Source organism: Somniosus microcephalus, chromosome 13, assembly GCF_052327205.1.
Source record: "Somniosus microcephalus isolate GS21.2 chromosome 13, FLI_Smic_1.0, whole genome shotgun sequence".
Lineage (NCBI taxonomy): Eukaryota > Metazoa > Chordata > Chondrichthyes > Squaliformes > Somniosidae > Somniosus > Somniosus microcephalus.
In genome coordinates this window covers 172942011-172960167 of record NC_140999.1, presented here as the reverse complement: position 1 = coordinate 172960167, position 18157 = coordinate 172942011, and the positions used below count along the sequence as shown (strand labels likewise).

General features: G+C 43.3%; 1 protein-coding gene across 3 annotated transcripts in view; it reads right to left on the bottom strand.

The window, feature by feature from the left end:
* LOC147108778 (proto-oncogene tyrosine-protein kinase Src-like) overlaps positions 1–16369 on the bottom strand; it is a 215279-nt gene extending 198910 nt beyond the window's left edge. For all 3 annotated transcript variants that reach the window (XM_086005604.1, XM_086005605.1, XM_086005606.1), the window contains exon 1: positions 15388–16369. The gene's annotated coding sequence lies outside the window, so the exon portion shown is untranslated. The remainder of the gene's footprint in view (positions 1–15387) is intronic.
* Between the last annotated feature and the right edge of the window lie 1788 nt (positions 16370–18157).

Here is an 18157-nt window from a genome sequence, read left to right as displayed (position 1 = left end):
TGACCCCTGGTTCTTGACTCCCCCGCCATCAGGAACATCCTTCCTGCATCTAGTCTGTCTAGTCCTGTTAGAATTTTATAAGTTTCAATGAGATTCCCTCTCATTCTTCTAAACTAGCGAATATAAGCCTAATCGACTCAATCTCTCTTCATACGTCATTCCTGCCATCCCAGGTATCAGTCTGGTGAATTTTCGCTGCACTCCCTCCATGGCAAGAACATCCTTCCTCAGATAAGGCGACCAAAACTGCACACAATACTTAAGGTGTGGTCTCACCAAGGCCCTGTACAACTGCAGCAAGACATCCTTGCTCCTGTACTCGAATCCTATCGCTATGAAAGCCAACATACCATTTGCCTTCTTAACTGCCTGATGCACCTGCATGCTTACCTTCAGCGACTGGTGCACAAGGACACCCAGGTCTCATTGCACTTCCCCTTTTCCCAATCTATTGCCGTTCAGATAATAATCTGACTTCCTGTTTTTGCCACCAAAGTGGATAACCTCGCATTTATCCACATCTGCCATGCATCTGCCCAATCACCCAACCTGTCCAAATCATCCTGGAGTTTCTCAGCATCCTCCTCACAGCACACATGCCGACCCAGCTTTATGTCGTCTGCAAACTTGGAGATATTACATCTAGTTCCCTCGTCTAGATCATTAATATATATTGTGAATAGCTGGGGTCCAAGGACCGATCCCTGCGGTACCCCACTAGTCACTGCCTGCCACTCGGAAAAAGACCCGTTTATTCCAACTCTTTACTTTCTGTCTGCCAACCAGTTCTCTATCCAAGTCAGTACCTTACTCCCAATCCCATGTGCTTTAACTTTGCACGCCAATCTCTTATGCGGGACCTTATCGAAAGCCTTCTGAAAGTCCAAATACACCACATCCACTGGTTCTCCCTTAACTATTCTACCAGTTACATCCTCAAAAAATTCCAGTAGATTAGTCAAGCGTGATATACCTTTTGTAAATCCATGTTGACTTTGTCCGATCCTGTCACTGCTTTCCAAGTGCTCTGCTATTACATCTTTTGTAAGAAGTCACACAACACCAGGTTATAGTCCAACAGCTTTATTTGAAATCACAAGCTTTCGGAGCGCTGCTCCTTCTTCAGGTGAAGTGGAGAAATGCATAAAGACACAGCTTATATAGTCAGAGAATCATGTCAGATGTTTACAGGTAACCTTTCCAACTGCCATTTATCACACCTCGGCATTCTCCAAGGCGACCTTCGAGACACACGACAACGCAAAATCGTCGAGCAGAAACTGATAGCCAAGTTCCGCACCCATGAGGACGGCCTCAACCGAGATCTTGGGTTCATGTCACGCTACATGTAACCCCACCTGACGCAGGGTCATCCAGACTCGAGTCGACATTGGCTTGTTCTCTCTACACAGATGCGGCCAGACCTGCTGTGATTTCCAGCCAAAAAAAATGTTTTTTGTCTGTTTTTTTGTTTTTCATACAGACCCCAGCATCTGCAATATTTGACCCCTTGTGACCCCACCCCATTGTTCTTTGATGTAATGTTTCCCTGACTGACCTGTTTGGACACCATTCACACCTTTGACTGCTGTGATTATCTCTCTGCCGAGGTGTGATTAATGGCAGTTGGAAAGGTTACCTGTAAACATCTGACATGATTCTCTGACTATATAAGCTGTGTCTTTATGCATTTCTCCACTTCACCTGAAGAAGGAGCAGCGCTCCGAAAGCTTGTGATTTCAAATAAAGCTGTTGGACTATAACCTGGTGTTGTGTGACTTCTTACATTTGTCCACCCCAGTCCAACTCCGGCATCTCCACACCATGATTACATCTTTTATAATGGACTCTAGCATTTTCCCCACTACCGATGTCAGGCTTACCGGTCTATAATTCCCCGTTTTCTCTCTACCACCTTTTTAAAATAGTGGGGTTACATTAGCTACCCTCCAATCCATGGGAACTATTCCAGAGTCTATAGAATTTTGGAAGATGACCAGCAATGCATCTACTATTTCTAGGGCCACTTCCTTAATTACCCTAGGATGTAGATTATCAGGTCCTGGGGATTTATCGGCCTTCAATCCCGTCAATTTCCCCAACACCATTTCCCTACAAATACTGATTTCATTCAGTTCCTCCCTCTCATTAGACCCTATGTTCCTCGACATCTCTGGGAGGTTATTTGTGTCCTCCTTTGTGAAGACAGAACCAAAGTATGTATTTAATTGGTCTGTTTTGACTTTTTAACCTTTAATATGATAGAAATGAAATGCAAATAAAAGGATGACAGAATATTAACTCTTTTTGGTCAATAGAAATGAAAGCAACCAGCTCTTAAATAGCTTGATTGCAGCTGCGATTCATTCATCGGTTTCAATAGTTAGGTCTACGTAAAATAACATTAAAAATTGACACTGTATAAATTTGGTTTACAATCCTCAAAATTCTTATGCAATATTGCTTTTTTACTCAAACATATTGGTCGTCAAGATCCTGTATATTAAAAAGAGACAAAGAGGAATGCAGAAGGCAGCAGCTGTCAAATGTACATCAAAAAATGGAACACTGCAGCCAAGCTGAAATTAAAAGATTAGACAAAGCTGGGACAGGACCGAAAACAATAGCAAGTCTGAAGCTACCTCAATCTAGACGTAAGAAGTTAATCTATCGCTCCAGTTATATAGAAATCCGAACTGAAGCAGAACCCCAATCTAAACGTTATCATTTCTTGGCAAAGGAGCTGTACATTCATCTCAATTCAACTGTCATTTCAGATTCCAGCAAATAAGAGTCTGGTTACATTTCACATGAGCCTTCTTCCTGGGCCACAGGGGCACCGTGCTGTAAAATGCTACAACAATAAGCAGATCCCATTATTTGGTTTGAACGGCCATACTATAATCTGTGGTTTATGGCTGCTAAATGCTGCATTTTCTCAAAAATGATCACCAACAGAAACTACGTGTCTCCTGCTCTTTAGACAATGGCAAATAAATCAATCGTTATTTAAGAAAGTTTAGTTAAAAACCTCAAAACGTGCCCGGTAAATACAGCTGGTGGTTTTATACTCCAGTCACTTATCAACTGCAACAATATAGGTTACATTTATAATACTTACACCGTTAGAAAATGAAGTGGGGGACAAGGCTTAATTTTTGAGCTGATTTTATATCCCAACAATACAATTCAGCACAGTATTAACAAGCATCTCATCTTATCTCAGTATGGTGTGAGTAACCCAGCAGACTTTCTCTCCTAAAGCACTTCCGATAATTATCACAGACCCTCGACTCCCTGGCAGGAGTTCAAACAATTTCAGTCTGTGAGGTTACTGCACTTCCACCAGCGAGTCACTCCTGCTTCAGATTGAGAAATACCGAGCTTCAGCACCTCCAGGATACTCATGGGCCTGAGTAAGGATCTGTTTAAAGGGAACTTTCCTTCCTGTCCCGTTGTCTTGGGATTAAGGCCAAACCACAGACTGCTGGGGGGCAGGTTAGAATACAGTCAAAAAGCTAAGCTGCATCACTACCCTGTCCTAACTGATATATATAAAATATATTATAAAACAGTCAGTCAAAACTCCAAAATGTGCATGTATTTGGGGTACAAGGTTGTGGATTCAAATCCCACGCCAGGGACTTGAGCACATAATCCAGGCTGACACTTCAGTGCAGTACTGAGGGAGTGCTGCACTGTTGGTGGTGTCGTCTTTCAGATGAGACGTTAAGCCGAGGCCACGTCTGCTCTCTCGGGTGGACGTAAAAGATCCCACAGCACTATTCAAAGAAGAGCAGGGGCATTCTCCCCATACCTCTGGACAATATTTATTACTCTACTAACACCTAAAACCAGATTATTTGGTCATGATCACATTGCTGTTTGTGGGACCTTGCTGTGCGCAAATTGGCTGTCGTGTTTCCTACATTAGAACAGTGACTACACCAAAAACGTATTTCATTGGCTGTAAAGCGCTTTGGGATGTCCCGAGTTCCTGAAAGACGATTTCTTTTCTTTGTTCGAGACTCAACTACAGGTACTTCAATGCTCTCTTCGTCACCCTTACTAACATCTCCTTCTTTAGCTTGACATCCATTTGTTGATTTGTTGGGGCATTTTTTTTCTACATTTAAGGCGCCATACGAATGCATGTGTTGTTGTTTTAAATGCAAGTGAGAGTCGCACTTCAGTCTTCTCCTGACAACTGCACAAAAACTTTCATGCTGAGTACTGTCTTCTGCAGACCTCTGTGTAGAATCAGGTTTCATAACATTCAGAGCAGACCAACATCAAACAGTAAGTGGAGGATCTTAGCGGTTTGTATGCATCCTCTCTACTTTCAATAAAGTTCAGAAGTACGGGTTAGAGCATTGAAACATAGACCTGAAATCATAATTCAAACATCTCTTTGAACTAAAACAAACTACACCAGCTGTTCCAATACAGAGGAAATTGCATAAATTATAATTGAATCCCACTTATCAATTTCAATTGTTCTTACTCCGCCCAATTTGTTCAGAAAAAATGATTTTGAATAATCTTGGGTGCTGCTTCGAGGAACTGTCTATAGTGACAAATTTGATCAGAACACCAGTTAAAACATCAGCACTTTTCATAGAGTCAGTACTTCAACAACAAACAAGTTGGACATCACTGAAGGTGACCACAGTGGGTCATCGCACAGTTTCATCTTTTTCCTGGGCTTTGATCATCACAAGACATTTTTTAAACTGTAGTTCCATTTTACAAGTTACTTTAACCCTTTTCCAGAGCTTTTCTTACAACAGTAAATTGGTAAGAATTTTAATAGGTTTAAAAAAATTTTATAAATCTTCTAAACATTATCTAGATTTTTACTGCCACTTAATGATTAAATAAATATGACTGAGTAGCTAAAGATCTACTTAGTTGATTCTTGAACTCCTAAAACTAACCAGAACATTCTTTTACAAAAAGGATACTACACAGCCTGAGGGCCTAATCGTTTTTTTTTAAAAGCCAAAGTGGATTTTTTTCCCCAAAGATTAAATTAACAACAGACAAAGTTTGAATACTTAATCAAGAAAGGTGGGACTCCCTGTGTGGAAATTAGCTTTGGATGAGACCATCAGATGATAAAAGCTGTGCGACGCACCAGTATGTCTGGTTATTTTATTCTGAAATGCTGTCTTACTGCGCCAGTTCAAAACATATGGTTATATATTGTGTTCATACTGTCTGGACGCTAGCTGCAAATATCTTTTTTTTTGCTCATGCGGGAAGGTAAAAAACAAAAACAGATATGCAAGGCAGACAAATTGAACTGGGGAAGAATGGGAAATCAAATCCAAAGTCTGGACTCGTCAGAATTTTAGCAGGTGGGGGGGTGGAATTATCAATCAAACCCAATCCCCACTCTGCCAGTTCAGTGGACATGTCCGTTAGTTAGAAACAAATGCTGTCTCTCTCCTCTCATTTCAATTTTATTTTCCCGTCCCCATTTTTCTCTTCTTCTTAAAATGTTGGGTAAGTGTTGTGCTCAGCCAGTGGTTCAGTGGGTAGCACTCTCGCCTCTGAGTCAGAAGGTTGTGGGTTTAAGTCCCACTCCAGAGACTTGAGCACAAAAATCTAGGCTGACACTCCAGTGCAGTGCAGAGGGAGCGCTGCACTGTTGGGGGTGCCATCTATTGGATGAAACGGAGGCCTCGTCTGCCCTCTCAGGTGGACGTAAAAGATCCCATGACACCATTTTGAAGAAAAGCAGGGGAGTTATCCCCAGTATCCTGGCCAATATTTATCCCTCAATTAACATCACTAAATAAAAACAGATTATTTGGTCATTACCACATTGCTGTTTGTGAGAACTTGCTGTCCGCAAACTGGCTGCCGCGTTTCCTGCTTTGCAACAGCGACTACACTTCAAAATTACTTCATTGGCTGTAAAGTGCTTTGGGAAGTCCTGAGGTTGTGAAAGGTGCTATAGAAATGCAAGTCTTTCTTTCTTTCAAGACAAGGGAATAGTTCTTTTCTCCACCCTCATGAGGTCTCCCCCAGCTAAGCAGCATTTCCAGTACATGAGCTGGTCTAGGTTGTCATCAATGCTGCTGCACAATTAAAAGTGCACAAATGCTTCCCAGGTTGAGTCTCTTCCACGTCCTTCCCTCCCTCTGTGAATGATAAACTACCCTGGCATGCACTGGAACAGACCCATGTTTCAGGGCTCACCAACTCCACTACCATTTAAAGTTCTGAATGCACACAGTAACTGACATGGAAAGAATGACAAAAAATAGAAGTTACACTTTTATTGTGCTTTGCATCCCCCGAAGCACTTCGGATCCAATTACTTACTGTTGTTATGTAGGTAAACACGGCATCTATTTTGACACTGAGGCTATTTGCTAGGAGCCTGATGTTGCAATGCAAGTCTCAACAATTTGAGAACTGCATCCAACACTGACAATCGCTATAAAGAATAACCAGGTTTATTCAAAATAAAAATGACAGAATGCATAGCAACTAACTTGCACTACATAAACATAAGGGAATTAGCAATTCCAGGTTATACAACCATTGCTCCAGGATACAAATTTGTGCACAGTACAGCAAGGTTATTAAACTATCACGTGAACAGAAACATACAGAAACTAGTCAAGCTTGAAAGATCTACCCATGTGGTACAGTGTGGCAGTAAAAAAACTACTTCAGTCCCAGAATATAGAATTCTTATTTGCAAGATAATGGACAAGTGAATTGCAATATGAGAAGGGATGAGGAAGGAAACCTCTTGAGAATATGTAGTGTATCGGTATTTTGGATTAAAATTACTCAATGGGGCATTACTTAGAGACTGTCTTGTCTAGAAATGTATTAGGATATGAGCAATGTTGCAAACAACAGACAACACTGTCATACAATGAAATGGTGTGGAGATGCCGGAGTTGGACTGGGGTGGACAAATGTAAAAAGTCACACAACACCAGGTTATAGTCCAACAGCTTTATTTGAAATCACAAGCTTTCGGAGCGCTGCTCCTTCTTCAGGTGAAGTGGAGAAATGCATAAAGACACAGCTTATATAGTCAGAGAATCATGTCAGATGTTTACAGGTAACCTTTCCAACTGCCATTAATCACACCTCGGCAGAGAGATAATCACAGCAGTCAAAGGTGTGAATGGTGTCCAAACAGGTCAGTCAGGGAAACATTACATCAAAGAACAATGAGGTGGGGTCACAAGGGGTCAAATATTGCAGATGCTGGGGTCTGTATGAAAAACAAAAAAACAGACAAAAAACTTTTTTTGTTTTTTTGTTTTTTTTGGCTGGAAATCACAGCAGGTCCGGCCGCATCCGTGTAGAGAGAACAAGCCAATGTCGACTCGAGTCTGGATGACCCTGCATCAGGTGGGGTTACATGTAGCGTGACATGAACCCAAGATCTCTGTTGAGGCCGTCCTCATGGGTGCGGAACTTGGCTATCAGTTTCTGCTCGACGATTTTGCGTTGTCGTGTGTCTCGAAGGCCACATTCTCCAAGGTGGCCTTCGAGACACACGACAACGCAAAATCGTCGAGCAGAAACTGATAGCCAAGTTCCGCACCCATGAGGACGGCCTCAACAGAGATCTTGGGTTCATGTCACGCTACATGTAACCCCACCTGATGCAGGGTCATCCAGACTCGAGTCGACATTGGCTTGTTCTCTCTACACGGATGCGGCCGGACCTGCTGTGATTTCCAGCCAAAAAAAACAAAAAAACAAAAAAAGTTTTTTGTCTGTTTTTTTGTTTTTCATACAGACCCCAGCATCTGCAATATTTGACCCCTTGTGACCCCACCTCATTGTTCTTTGATGTAATGTTTCCCTGACTGACCTGTTTGGACACCATTCACACCTTTGACTGCTGTGATTATCTCTCTGCCGAGGTGTGATTAATGGCAGTTGGAAAGGTTACCTGTAAACATCTGACATGATTCTCTGACTATATAAGCTGTGTCTTTATGCATTTCTCCACTTCACCTGAAGAAGGAGCAGCGCTCCGAAAGCTTGTGATTTCAAATAAAGCTGTTGGACTATAACCTGGTGTTGTGTGACTTTATACAATGAAATGGCTGTGCAAAACCACTCAGTACCGTCACGAAGCCCTGCTCTGGAATGTCATAAAGAGAAGTGGGAACTATAGGCTAGAAATTCCATTGCGCAATGTTTGGGGGCGATAACTTTTGAAATCTGAGAAAATTATCACCAGGCAATAATCCTTTTATGATCCCGGGAACTTTTGCTTTAGTGCTCCAAGAGGGAAGCAAAGCGCTAAATCAAGTGCTAACCACTTCTCTTCGAGCGCTAAAGTGTGTGAGAGGGGCGGTAGCGGCAGAGCGCTGAAGAATGTGCAGTGCAGTGCTACCGGCATCAGAGGCTCCTTCCCTCGCTTAATGATGGTTTGCAACATTCTTCTTCTTAGTTCTGTGGGGCCAGGGCACCTGCACAACTTCCATTACAGCGCCAATCACTCAGGAGTGTAGGGCTGAGGCATCACACAGCAATCAGGCTTCAAAAACTTTCAACAGGCACCAGACTGGTGCGAAGAATAAAGTTAGGCCCACCTGACCACCACTGCCTTTAATTATCGCTCCCCAAGTGGCCAGCCGAGGTGACGATGCCTCCTGTTGCTGCCGTTGTTGACGCCAGGCGATGCAGCAGGGGGTGGGAGCGAATTTCACATCCAGGGCGGTAACGGGGCGCTGCGCACTTGATGACATCACGATCTACGGGGCACTAGAGACCGAGGCGGTAAGTGTTAGCGCCAGCGCAAAATCACCAGGGACGTTTGCGGGCGTCGCTGAATTCGCCGCACCCGGTCGGCAACCCCTTAGCACCCCATTACCGCCCCCCCGCAGGCACTAACAGGAGGCGCAGAGCAGCCAAATTTCTATCCCTGTTACTCTCATTCAATGTATATTGGTAAGGATTTAGGAATTTCAAAGATGTATACGTATGATCAGGGATGAGTCACTTTTTCAATTACTTTTTCCCTCATTAGATTCCTCACCACATCCTTGCCACACACCATTCTCTGGATACTATGCCACGCAGGTAGATTTCTGTCTGATATCTGTCAATTTCACTCTGCAACGGTCTGCTAAGAGAGCCCAAGGGTGACTCGCCCACTGATTTTCACTCTCTCTGGGGGAATGCTTTGCCTCCACTCAATGGCTCGGATTTTGCGGTCAGTGGCGTAGGAATGGTGCTCGCCGTTCATTAAGCTTACAGCTGCCCACAGACTTTTCATGGGCTTTTCTGTGACAACTTACGGTAAATAGAGATCTTCTTCAGTGCGGCGTCCTCTACAGGGGACCTGGGTGAACAGGGAAAGCAACAGTGTGTCTCCTCAAGCACTCAGATTGAAGAATCCTCACTGAGACACACAGGCCTAGAAATTCAGTAAGGCTCTGCAAGCTTTGCGCCCAGTTACCGCCTAAAGAGGGTTTCTGCACCAGTATAGGAGGTTGCGCTGATATTGAGCTCGGCGGTAATGGCGGCGGTAGCCGGTAGCGCTGCGCCGGCACCGATGACGTCATCAGTGTGCGCAGTGCCCCGTTTCCACCCCGATGCCAGCCCAACGCCCATATTCAGTTGCCGCCGCCTCCTCCGTGGCGGCCGCTACTAACATCCGGAGACCAGGGCCTTACTGCAGCCTTAGTGGGGCGCATAAAGGTGGAGGTGCGGCCGGCCGCTTTTTTGGCGGCCGCCTGCCCGCACCTCCTTCCCCGGCCTCCTCCACCACCCCCCCCGCGGCATTGCCGGCTGCTTTCCGCAAGCCCGGCACTTCTCCGTGGTGCCGGGCTCATTTGCCGGCACAATCCAGCGGCGATCTCCCCGTTGCAGGCACCTCCACCTTAAGAGAAGGAGGAGGCCTGCAGTACCGCAGCCTGCCGCACCGCATCGGGTGGCGCAGCGGCACTTAGAGCGCTGAAATTCAGTTTCTGCGCCCCAAGCGGGGGCGGGCACACCCTGGAATAGCGGCCGGTTCCGACTTGGGGCGCAAAAAGCGAATATCGGACGGTCGCACATGGCTCCGCGCCCAGCGCTAACTTTTGGCCGTTAGCCAGCTGGCGGGGCCATAGTGAATTTCTAGGCCACAGAGCCTAAACCAGGAAGTATAAATTAGAATATTTAATTCAATGTAAAATCACGTACAGAAGACAAAATAAGAGAGAAAGAAAGATGGGAGTAAGAGAGAGAAAGAAAAAGTAAAAAAATGTAATTTTTATAAAATCTCTAAAAATAATGAAAGTCTGAAGGAATGAGGCTCCACACTTGCGAAAGTAAATGTTCAGGGCCAGAGAGGTTGTTTGGCAGTAATTAAGACTTATTACGCTGTTAAAAATTCATTTGCACCTGAATGCACCAGCCCTAACTTTTTCTGGCATGTTTAGTGGGTAACTGGTGGGTAAGTACCGCCACTTCATGCCCTTCATGTATTTTAATGCCGATTCCTTTGCAGAGGTAGCGAAGCTTGTGGAGGAGCAGGGCAACTCAGGCAGCAAGTTCCTGATTTCCACATTTAACTGCGCATGTGCGGACACCGCAGGTTGCTGTCCAATTTACTCCTTAATAATGGTGAGCGCTGATAGTAACACCATTATTTTCAACACAAAATTCGGGCCTAAATTTCTGTCTTTGATTAGCAATTAGCATGCACCACCTCTATGGTCAACATGTTGGTACAATTACTCCTGACGACTCCACTTACTTCATCAAAATTGAGAATAAAGATTAGTCAGATAAATAACGACATGGAATCAATCATCTTTCCACCCAGGAAAATGCGATACATTCAAGCACTGGGCTAAAACGATCATATCTTACTGATGCTGGATCTCAAATATGAAAACATGAGTACATACAGGGAAGAGACTAGAGGGTAGACAATCTGCCACCTGCAAATACTCAAGATTTCTGTAACAGTTGTGACATTATTTGTGAATTCCATGTGCGTCACCTACTGAACATTCTTTACAATTAATAAAGTCAAGGGGCTAGATTTTCAGTTGCTTGCGCCAGCAGTTAGCGCCTTAAGAGAAGTGATTTTCGGGCGCTATGCGTGTAGCGGCCGGGCGCAGCGCAGTTTGCGCCCCGCCCCAAATTAAGTTGCCCGTTAGCGCCGGCGCAATGTTTAGCGGCCGCGCGGATGCGCGCGCAGACAATGACATCACATCCTCGTGCAACGCCCTTTGGCCGCCCCGAATCCAAACTTCAGTCGGACCGCCCCATTGTGCGGCTGGCGTCCAGAGCGTTTGTAAAATGGAATGCAACACAGCGCAACTTAAAGGCGGTCTGCATGTGTTGTGTGGACGGATCCAGTGTGTTGTTGTGAACGGTGTATGTCTGGTTCCGGCCACCACCGCCACCACCACCACTCCTCCTCCTCCTCCCCCTCCCCCTCCCCCTCCTCCTAAACAAACACATGCACCCTTCCCCTTTAAGAGCTCACTGGCACCAGAGTGTCTGCCGTGCGCTGCGCCCGAGCTCGGGTGTTGCGCTCTGCACCGCCGGCTTAGCGCCTAAAGATAGTAGTGGAACGCCTCTTTTAGCGCTCCACCAACCTCTTAGGGCGAAGCCACTGAATTTCCGGCAACGGGGCGCTACTTTGGGGCGGGCGCTAACTTCGGGCGGGCGCTAAGGTTAGCGCCCCAAAACTGTCTATACTGAAAATCTAGCCCAAGGAATTTCTTTCATTACTTGAAACATTTACAATTAATTTCTTAGTATCCAAGACATCTCTTCACCAACTATATTATTTGGAGAAAGGTGTACCATTGCAGTGCATCATAATGCATTTGTTATGGTTGCAACAGTCTGCAACACTAGATTAGGATTAGAATGGATTTGCTGGATTTCCATCAAAACTTTGAAAAAGTTTTATTCGATTCTAAATCTTTTTTCATTACAATTGATTTCTGAACATTTTCATTCCATTACCATCTGAATGCTGTTTAAGTTAATAAAATGCACAGGAAATTTAAATCTGCGGAGTAAATAAAGCATTTTATGTACCTTTTAAAACCCCAATTTCAAATTCTATTTGAAAATGATATTTTTAAACTCAGTTCTTTGAATAAAAGGTCCAGTAAGTGTTCCACATTGTCTAGTTGAGGTATAAGAATCAGGGAACATTTTTCCAAACAACCTGGATATAGTTTCTTAATTTTGACTGATACTGGCCAAGCACAATTTTAAACCAAGTATTGCACTTTCTACGTGATTCTCCTTGATCCCCTCCACAGTTCTTCCTGACTGATATGCATATATTGAAATGGAATGAAAATTAATTCCACGCCTTATTTTTTGTTGCCATAAATTGAAGTCTATGTAAAATTAAAACTCTAAATTTTGAATATGACTGTAGGAGGAGATTGTGCAAAATAAAGCACTTCTCATTTAAGGGACTGAAAAAAGATCTCACGTCAAAGAATATATGTGTATAATATCTAAGTAACAGCACAGCTTCACATGTCCTACCTAAATGGCAGATTGTGGATCAAAATTGCTGCAAGTAGTTTTTTCTTAATTTAAGCTCAAGTGACACCACAGGAACACATTTGTTTTTTGTTCAGTAAGTTCCCTTCATTAGCATCTAACTTTTCAACAGATTTTAGTTTAGTTGGAGGAGCCAAGGACAAGCTATTGGTAGATTTAATAGAAAGGCACTTAGGAACCACAACTCTGCCCTTACTTTAAAACTGAGGGCTCACCTCAACACTTCTAAAAAGGTCAAATTTATGATACACGAGTAAAATATTACAATAAAAACACAGCTTTCCCATCAAGAGAAAACAAAACAACTTGTATTTATATAGCGCCTTTAATGAAGTAAAACATCCCAAGATGCTTCACAGGAGTATTAGAAGACAAAAAATTTGACACAAACCCCTCACAATGTCCTACAGCAAGTATTGCGGGTGGAGAGGGATACAAGATGACCACTTCAAAACCAAGAATAATGGTGTACATTTTATGTTACATATTTATATAATCAATAAAGGCTAAGCAGGAAATATTCTCTTGACTAAATTGCTCCCAACATAAATCCCTTAGTTCATTAGTATCACATAGAATCTACTGCACAGAGACAAACCATTTGGCCCAACTGGTCTATGCCAGTAAAAACTCAAATTAATTATTCACACTGGGGATCAAATTCAATTTACGTCGTGTTGATAATAGCTCTTTGACACACTATTTACAGTGTCCCTCTGGCCAAAGCAACGTCCACAGTGGACACTGCAGATTAGTGCTCCACATTTCTGACACTAGAGTACAAAAATATTCCAGTGTTAGACAGGTCACTTGCCTTCACAGTAATGTCTGAGACACAGGTACCACAGATGGAATAAGATCTGAAAATTGTAGTGTGGCAGAGTGTACTACCTGATATGGTAAACAGGTGGTTAGGAATGAATTCAGTTTACACCAAGTATGTCACGTATAGTTACTTCAGAACCTGTTCCAAATGAGCATTAGAAAGTGACAGTTTTTCTAAATTAAGTTGCAGGAAAAATCAAACATTGGTTGACTGGTTTATTCCAAGTCGAAGCAGCTGTAAATTTACATTATCACATTTCTGGTAATGTTGGTTCCTCTTTTGGAATGAGTTTAAACTATTCACTTCCCCACTGGATTTAACCTCTCTCTCATATTTCATGCAAGATTTCCAAAACTAAACCTCTATTCAACTGTAAAGTACCTCATTCAGGAATTGAGGAGCTAAAGAAAATTGAAGATGGGAGCTTTGCATTTTCAAAATGTGCAACTTTTGACTCCAGTGGTTCATGAAAGATACCCAACAACTGAATGATAACCAAAGCCATTCAGTGTCTACCAAAGCAGTCCAAAAGGCAAGAGAACCATTGATTATTATTTATCAAACATACTGTGTGCATTCTGGACTTCAGCTTACCAGGAATTTATATACAGAGCTTGTCAACCAATAAAATCAGAGGTTCTTATTTTTCTCTATGAGGGGGCCCATTACAAATATTGACACTTTCCAAAAACAATATCAGCAACCAAAAGAAAAACGGTTCCATCACTGCATAAGTTTTTTTTTGAGATATACAGCATCGAAAATATTCTGGTAACAAATATACAAAAATCTGATAAAATGGATAGAAATCTGTTGACTTTGCAGGAACCCCAGGCTGAAAACCTACACACCAAATACATCAGAGGTGTAGGTATTGGGTGTAATCCAGCCTCTGTTTGTACACGTATGAATAAATGTGATTTCTTAACAAGCAGTCAACCTCGTCGAGAGAAACCACTTCAAAAAGCGAGCAGAATATTCGTGAGTGTCTGACCTCATAGGATGACGAACTTCATCCCCTGCAGTTCAGTGGGGTATCTACAATTGTTTACACAAACATTTTTGCTGTACTTAAGCGTGAATCATGTACAAATAATCTCCCATATGGAAGGACTGAGGTGGACTGGTTTATCTTTGTTGCTGTGTACATTGGACACAGCCCGTTGCGCTGGGATACTGGGAGTGCCTGACCATATACGTCATTGCTTCGACGGTGCAAATGTGTATCTCCAAAATGAACCAGCGTCATTAAACTGGATTATATCGATTTGCCCATTTCTGGCTATAGTGCGTGCGTGTGTCTGTGTATACACATATATTTATAATATATATCTGTGCTATTGCTGGCAATAGTAATAAATACCATTTTAAGTCAAAATTACAAGTAGGCAGTACCGAAGTGTGCATATTATAAATACACGCTTTGCAATATATCTTCATAATACTGTTAACTAAAAGATAAATTAACGAAGATTGCTGAAAGTTTGCAGTTCCAGTAAGAGATCTGGCTATTAAAGGGCTCCTGTAATACTACCTTGCGATGCAATATCTGCTCTCGAGTCACCTTTGTGAACCTACTTTAAGTAACTGTAGAGGGTCGGTTGCTTGGAGTGGGGGGAAGAATCAGTCGTTTTATTTTTACAGCCAAAAAATAAAGGGAAACCCACAGAGGTGGGGGATGTCGGCCCGGCCTCTTTCGTTTTCAGTCGAACGACATTCCGATGCAGCCAAACGAAAGTCAAAATGTTAGAAATGAGCCAAACTTTACAACACACGACATGTTAAAAAAAAAACACATTCTGCCTTGCTGGGAGCAAAACAGATTAGTAACCAAAAGGGTAAATGAAAACGGGGTTTATTTCTCTACTTTTTTAAAAAAAAAGTCAATCAAGCAGAAACACATTCATTCAGATTCAAAGGCTGAGCGGTGCCCAGCGGGTCGTCGTCCTGTTAAAGTCTGATCCCTGTCCAGCCGATCAATTCACCGCCAGTGGGTTTCAAGACCTGATCAATTTCAGCCAACACAATGGGTCGCTTACCTTTGCCTCTTGTCCCTAAAGCTGCTCTCTACACGTGTCTCCTCTCCAAGCCACTGGCTGAAACGGTCATTGAAATACCAAGAGGTTAAGATGGGTTCACAAATCAGACGCCATGCCCGTGGGTGGGTGGGTGGTGGGGGGTTAGAACCGAACAGCAGCAAGCGCCTTTCAGTCCCCCAAAACTGCTGTCAGCCAGGACCGCCGCCCCGCTTGGACCACAATCCCGACTTTTAATGATTGATTGTTCTTCGGCAGGCGGCGTCTACCCGTAAATAAATGCCGGATCTGTGCGAAGGCATGACAGTCACTCCACCTGAAAACTACTCTTTTTCAGCTCCAGCATTGCAAGTCTTTCGATCCGGGGGGGGGGGGGGGGGGAGGAGGTGGTGCAGTAATTGGCGAGTGTTGCTCCGGAAACGCTTCACAGCAGAAACCACCTTTTTGATCCTCGAAATTAAAGCAAACAGCTCCTCCACTCGTGGCTGAGGCGAAATCCACTAGAATTCGGGACATGGTAAAGCGTCATAACCATATCCTAAAGCATGGAGACAATGTGTCGTTTGTTTTCTTTGTGCCTTGGTCTGATTCATTCTTTCTGCGTCCATTTTTGGTCATATTCCCCCTATTGCTTTGGTTACCACTTGCTTGCTTGTGCCCCGTTCTTATGCACAAGTTTTCCCCTTAGTTCAATTCTTATTCCTTTCATTCTTTCTTCCCCTTTTTGCTATATTCCGCCTTTTCCTTATTCGTTCCTTAATTTCTTCCCCTGCTTTTATTTCTTCCTATTTTCCACATCCCTTTATTATCTGCTTTTCTCTCATTACAAACGCCGACACAATAAAAATCAGGTTGCAATGTTCCACGGTTACATTTCATCAATGTACATCTGGGATCTGAAGTCTACTGTCTAAAAAAATTACCGAATGTTATTTGGTATGTAGTTATTCAAGCTAACACCGTGGGGATTTAAATCAGCCCTGTAAATGTTACATGCTAACTAGACAGAAAACAAAGAAATGACTTGCATTTATATAGCTATGACCTCAGGACGCCCCAAAGCGCTTTACAACCAATGAAGTACTTTTGTAACTACTTATTGTTGCAATGTTGGGAAATTCAGCAGCCAATCTGCGCACAGCTAGGTTCCACAAACAGCAATGAGATAATGGCCAGATAATCTGTTTTAGTGATGTTGGGTGAGTGATAAATATTGTCCAGGATACCAGGGATAATTCCACTGCTCTTAGGAGTAGGCCATTCGGCCCCTCGAGCCTGCTCTGCCATTCAATGCGATCATGGCTGATCATCCAAATTCAGTACCCGGTCCCTGCTTTCTCCCCATACCGCTTGATCCCTTTAGCCTTGAGAAATATATCCAACTCCTTCTTGAATATATTTAATGAATTGGCCTCTACTGCCTTCTGTGGTAGAGAATTCCACAGGTTCACCACTTTCTGGGTGAAGAAATTCCTCCTCATTTCTGTCCTAAATGGCCTACCCCTTATCCTTAGACTGTGACCCCTGGTTCTGGACTCCCCGACCATCGGGAACATCCTTCCAGCATCTAGTCTCTCCAATCCTGTTAGAATTTTATAAGTTTCGATGAGATCCCCTCTCATTCTTCTAAACTCCAGCGAGTACAAACCCAATCAATCCAATCTCTCCTCATACGTCATTCCTGCCATCCCAGCTATCAGCCTGGTGAATCTTCGCTGAACTCCTTCCATGGCAAGCACATCCTTCCTCAGATAAGGCGACCAAAACGGCACACAATACTCAAGATGTGGTCTCACCAAGGCCTTGTACAACTGCAGCAAGACATCCTTGTTCCTGTACTCAAACCCTCTCGCTACGAAGGCCAACATACCATTTGCCTTCTTAACCGCCTGCTGCACTTGCATGCTTACCTTCTTTGAAATAGTGCCATGGGGGTCTTTTACGTCCACCTGAGAGGGCAGACTGGGCCTTAGTTTAACCTCTTAGCTGAAAGTCGGCATCTCTGGCAGTGCACCACTCCTTCAGTATTGCACTGGACTGTCAGCCTAGATTATGTGCTGGTCACTGGAGTGGGGCTTGAACCTACGACCTTCTGACTCAGAGGCGAGAGTGCCACTGAGCCACCGCTAACACCAGATCTATGCTCTTTGACCCTGTGTTCTGGCTCTTAATTACCAGGGACCCAAGAGGGAAGAATGGAGGTCAACTGCATCATGACACTAGTTACACATTCCTGAAATTGACCTCTCACTAATAACTTCAATATTTCATACTGGATGTTTAGATCATGCTTGGAATAAATCATTTGTAACAGGTGGCCCATACAGGCACTTGAAAGAAATAATTAATGTATACTAAGCAGTACAAATAGAACAGCATACAAATAATGTTCTACTCAGGACAATATAGGCTTGCAGTACTAATCATATTTAGTAAAGAGACAGTATTCCAGTCATCAATTTGCTGTTGTTAATATATTAGTGCAGTGATTTTTTTACAGCTTAACACTCAATGGAATAATATAAAATTATTAGGAACAGGAAAGGCCACTAAGTCCAAACTAGCCTATCCCTTTATCATTCAACAACCTCATCTACCCACCTCTTCATCATAGTCCCTCAAACCCTTCTCTCTCTCTCTCTCGAAATGCTTCCAATGAACTCTTCAGCCTGATCGTGCTGCCTGCTTTAATGGCCTTCGAGAAGTCTGTTACCCTCTGGGTGAAAAAGTTAAACCTGACTTCTCTTACTCATAACTCCTAATTTTTAACTTC